Source organism: Sceloporus undulatus, chromosome 10, assembly GCF_019175285.1.
Source record: "Sceloporus undulatus isolate JIND9_A2432 ecotype Alabama chromosome 10, SceUnd_v1.1, whole genome shotgun sequence".
NCBI lineage: Eukaryota > Metazoa > Chordata > Lepidosauria > Squamata > Phrynosomatidae > Sceloporus > Sceloporus undulatus.
Window position 1 is genome coordinate 16,843,705 of NC_056531.1, and position 5,476 is coordinate 16,849,180.

The 5,476-nt window shown below is 47.9% G+C and overlaps 1 protein-coding gene across 1 annotated transcript in view; it reads left to right on the forward strand.

Annotated features, from left to right (window-relative positions):
• LOC121916648 (insulin receptor-like) overlaps window positions 1–5,158 on the forward strand; it is an 89,132-nt gene extending 83,974 nt beyond the window's left edge. Inside the window, 1 exon segment of the mRNA XM_042441955.1 lies at window positions 1,287–5,158. The gene's annotated coding sequence lies outside the window, so the exon portion shown is untranslated.
• Window positions 5,159–5,476: the final 318 nt, after the last annotated feature.

The following is a 5,476-nucleotide window of genomic DNA, read 5'->3' on the forward strand; positions in this document are numbered from 1 at the left end:
TGGACATGGGTGTGAGTTTGGTATCAGGATTCCAGTGCTGTGGCCCTCAACATGTGCTAGCTAATTTTTCCCAAGTAACTTTCCCAAGCTCTGTGGTACTGCAAACCAAATTCCAGAGGAGAGCTGAAGAGGGACAGTGCGGAGACTGTGAGGATGGAGAGGAGGCCGGGAGCTCCGTGTTAAGCTAATGGGGTTGTGTTGTGTGTCTTGTGTCCATGTGTCATTGCAGCCACAGCCTGATGCAGATGTGCTGGCAGTACAACCCCAAGATGCGCCCCTCGTTCACAGAGATCATTGAGATGCTGAAGGAAGACCTCCACCCCTCCTTCCGAGAGGTCTCGTTCTTCTACAGTGAAGAGAACAAACCACCCGAGACAGAGGAGTATGAGCTGGACTTTGAGAACATGGAGAGCATCCCGCTGGACCCAGCCTCCTACTCGCAGCGGGACGAAATTCTGGGGCGAGACAGCATCCCCTCGGTGGGCCTGAAAGGGAACTACGATGAGCACATCCCTTACACCCACATGAATGGGGGCAAGAAGAACGGGCGGATCCTTTCCATGCCCCGCTCGAGCCCTTCCTAACAGCAGCCGCCCACCGGGCTGTCTTTCCTTCTCTACACAAATCTCAGGACTTGCAGTATTGCTGACGAAGCGTACGGAGATATATGGACTTGCTTTCTACTCAGATTTTTAATCATCAGAAGATTAAAATGGACACAGGGGGCAGGATTGGGGGGGGGAACAATGTCTCCTCGCGTGCTTCTGTTTTGTGTGTTTTTCTTGGGTGCAAAAGCTGACTCATTGTCAGCTGGCTTTTTGTCTGTGAAACACAGATGAACAATTCTGTGGCTGCTGATTTCTTCCTTCGCACTACGCTGTGCCTGAGAGACATGGGGACCGTGCAAAGGAGGAAGGATTTCCACCCGCCTCAGCCTTTGCCTGGTTAGAGGGAACCATCTGGGCACCTCTGCCCTGGCAAGAGGGAAAGGAGCCCCATGCTGGAACATCCCCCAGCACAACCGAAAGGCATTCTCCTTCCCTTGCCTCTTCAGAACTGGGAGTTCTGGTCTCTCTTCTTTCTGAAAGGCTGAAGGATCTTCAAGATGTGTCAAACACGGACTCTCTCTCTCTGTTTTCCCTCAGATTTGACCAACAGTTGCTGCTTTTCTTCTTAATGGGTTAAGCCGTGTGTGTGTACGTATGTATGTGATTTGAGTGTGTGTGTAGACACATGCACATACACAGATAAACCACACAAACACACACACACACACACACACGGAGGTGTAAGTGAAAATTGAGTGAGTCTTTTTTGTACATAACAGTTTTATCTCTGCTGCAGAGTGTGTGTGTTGCTCCCGTCTTTGCCCGATCTCCACACCTGCCCCACAAACTCCTCCGGCATGAATGAATTCTGAATAGATTATTTTTATATGGAAGAATTCTTGGGGGGATGGGATTCCCTGCACCCCCCTCCCCTATGCGATTCAGCAAAGCGAGGTAGCCAAACAGTAGCCAACCTCTTCCTCCGCTTCAGGGTTTTGTGCCAGGGCTTTTGGGACTAAGCAAGGAGGCTGCCATTGCCCCCTACCCTCCTCACCCTCTTTCCTCAAGATTCTCAAGGTCCAACTGGTGACCATTATGTGTCAGTCTGTCTGTGTGTACATTTATCTGTGTGTGTGTGTGTGTTGTGACATATTTAAATCTTAGCCAGCAAGTCTCCCTATAAATTATTGACACCTTCCGTGAACCATATTTAGTTTAGACTCCTTCAAGGAGAATGTTGCTTGCCAGCTCCCTTTCTTGGTCTTCAAAACCAGCCTTAGAAAGTCTCTAAGCTGAATTTTGGCAAGTGTTAACTGCTGGGAGGTGGTAATGCACAAAACCTGTACTTTTAACATTCAGATAACAGTGCTGCGTGTGCGTGTGTGTGCTTCTGTTTAATTTTTAAAGCTAGCTCGCTTGCATTCTCTCATATATATACACACACCCATTGTTGCACAAATCCCAAAACATTTGGCTGCTGGAGGTAAAACCTTTGGACAGGCAAATAACATCAACTGGAGTTCTTACAGCTCAGAAAGTGGTCAAAACTTCCTCCTACATTAACTCATTCAGCCAGTTTCTTTTCTTCTCCCCCTGCCTCATTTTCCTTTCTTTTTATGCCTTTTTGGGTGTCATGTGCAGACAGTGCCAGGGAAAAATCTGCCTAGGGCTTTAAAAAATTCCTTTTTTTTACCACAACTCCAAGAATGCCTCACCCCAGAATTTCTTTTGGAGAGTTTTGGGAGTCTCAGTCCAGAAGCGGCCTTGTTTTTCCCCAAGCACTGTCTGTTCCTCTCCATTTCTTGAAGGATACTGAGATGTGCGCTGTGAATGTGAACGTTGAGCATGACTTCTTCCACAACAGTCCATTGGGAGGCAACCCTGCACGGACCCCATTGAAATCAGTAAGAGTTGTACTAGCCACCGCCACTGTCCTGACAAGTTTTTTGGGACAGACTTTGCTGCTTCTGAGAGAGCAAGAATTTGAGGACCCCTCTAAATCAGACACCCAGCAGCCCCCCTCCCCCCCCCAAAGAAGCTCCGAGGTAACTGGGAATGAGAGGGATGCAACAAAAAAAACCTCCCTAGACATGTGGGACAATTTAACCCCACACACACATGCGCACCCATGAACATGGGAGGATATGGGCTCCTTGGCCCCCTTCCTTTGCCCCTCCAAAGGGCCCTTTTCACATGCTGCAAGGTAGCTTCATTCATCTGCCAAGACCAAGGCCTCACCAAAACGCCTTTATCTCTTGTGTCTTTTCCTGTCTTCTGAATAAGCTTTTAAAAAATTAGTTCCGTATAATGTGAATTGTTGCTAAAGGGGGTGAGGTGGGAGACGGCTGCAGAAGGATCTTATTTTCTTGATAGAAAAGCTAACACATGTGCTTTGTTTAAAAAAATGTATAGATTTTAAAGAGAGAGAAAAGCCACGCTCATAAGGGGCCTTGGCAGTCTTTCTCCGTTTCCCTTTGGCACCTCATCTGAAATGCTTTAATTTCTGTTTTTAATTTGCTTTTTTGAGCCGGAATGGACAGATTTGAATTTGTGGGCAGGAAAGCAAAACTGGCTCTCTCCTAGAGACTGGTGAGGAGCCCCGTACGGGTGCCTTCCATTTGGCAGGGGCATCTGGGGAGAAGAATGGATGTGGTGCATGCCCTTTGCCATGCGCTTAGGACACCAGGAAAAGGTGGCTGGGCAGAATGGCCACATCTCGTGTCCCCAGACATTTGTTGAGGAGGCTGCAGCAAACAAACATGCCACTGTCTAAGAATGGCATGTTTTCTCAGCACCAAGCTGGCTCCTTTTCCTTGGCAAAACAGCCTTTCCATCCCACCCAACCACAGCCTTGTGGGGTGGGGGCTTTTGGCAGCAGTTCTGTGTGCTTCTTTCTGGAAGGGGACTGCAGGGCAGGAGCACTTTACCTCTTTGTCTCCTTAGAGAATTCAGGCTGCTGGTATGCTTAGCCAGTTCTTTCCCTTCCAGGCCGGTCTGTGGGCAACGGAGGTTTGAAGGGGATGGGAAGAGGCCCACGGACTCCTCTTGCCTCTGGTCATCTGAAGCAAAGTCACTTCTAGATATCCACCATCTCTTGTGGGAGCTTGACTTTTAACCTAGGTTGGGCTTTGAATTTTTAAATGTTTGGCAGAAGGGGGTAACAATCTGCTGCAGAGCCATTTTGGCACGCTTGGGCATGTGGATCCTCTCCCCCTTTTCACTCACTGTTTTGGCAAGGCTGCAAGTGAGGACCTTTGCCTTCCGGTTCATTGGCCTTAATGCCTCTCTTTTGTGCACATGCACATATCCTGGTAGCCTGGCAAGGGCATGTCCCATGTGAGGTGAGCAGTCCAGCAGGAGGGGGGCTGCTCTTGGTCTGGGACCCCAACGTAGGCCAGATCTTTTGGGGAGAAAAAGAAGACCCTTTTCTCTGAGGTGGCTACTTGGATTGGCCCTCCCATTATGCTCATGTGTGGGATGCATGCTTATAGCGATACCCTTTTGGCCATGTGTGCCTCTTTCAGCTCAGTAACCATGTGCCCTGCCGATGCAAGAAAAGTGCTGGGTTTTTTGTGCCTTGTCCCTCTCCAACTCCCACCTTAGATGGTCAAGAGACCGAAAGGCCAGTTCTGGTCAGTAAGATTTAATTTGGTTTTTCACCAAGCTCTGTCCTGTGACTTTCATGAGAGTTTCAATCTGTATTGAAGGTTTTGGTTCCACATTTAGGCATCTGCTGGGTGTTTTGGTTATCGGTTCCTGTGGTCCCTGCGAAATCCCAAAACAATATGGCCTCAGCTGGATTCCTCCCCCCCCCCCCCTCGCTCTTCCCTGGCATTTGCTCCCAGCTGTTACTTTTATCCCAGCCTTCCAAAGCCTGAAGGACTTCTTGATCTCTGAGACTTTTTCAGGTGTACAGTTGATGTCGATTATGTCGTCCACAATTGCTTTATTAGGATTGTGTGACTGTTGTTTTTGCAATTATTATTTATGGCGAGGGGTTGAAACATGGCTCCGTAATTCAAGTGGTCATAGAAAATGCCAAAATCTTACCCAACTGCCAGGTGCTGAGGGAGGGATCTTGATGCCAGAGGTCATGCTTTTCTTCTTTGGAGGGTAGTGATGCCATGGGGTTTGGGGGTTTTGAAGGAAGGGAATGATTGGGGGGACCAGCAGCCCCTTGCAAGCCATTGAGCTACCAACGCGGAGAAAAACCTTTGCCATGCCCCTGAGTGCCTGGGCACTGACTGCCCCTTCTCCCATCATGTGCCCACTTTGCTGCTCTTTTGTGTGTTCAGAGTGTCTCAGCATGGAGGGGAGGGAGGGAGGGGGGTTTGCAGCAAAACCAGAAAAAAGATACCTCTTCTTTCCAAGTAATGGATCAACATAATGTGCCATGGTTTTGTTTTCAGAAGGGGGGAGGAGTGAAATGAATCTATAGTAGACCCACTTGATTTTTTCCAGTGCTTTTCATATAAAAGAGCCAAGCAGTGATGTGTTCAGAGAGTATCTTTGAATATAAAGTGGAAAACTTGCTGTGTGTAAAATATTGAACAATTAACTGTTTATATTAGAGAAGAAAATTCTGAATAAATTATCCTGTAATATTCTCAGAGCTGAATGTCTGCCTTTTGTTGGTTCTGTTGGCTCTTCACTGCTTTCAGCAGAAAAGGAAAACCTCGGGGTCCACAGCAGCATCTCCTTGGAGGCAAAGGCCCTTTTCCTAGCGCATGGAAAGTCATGGATGGTAATCCATTCCTATTCCTTAGAACAGCATTTGGTGGCGGGTAATGGCTGTTCTGAATCTTCTGTGTCTAAAGAGGCGTTCCCCCTGGTTTCCCATTGCTTTCTGATCACTTTGAGGGAAAATTGGATTAACCAAAGGAGGGCATAATATTTTGGAGGTAGCCTCTGAATATGCTTTTTTAAAG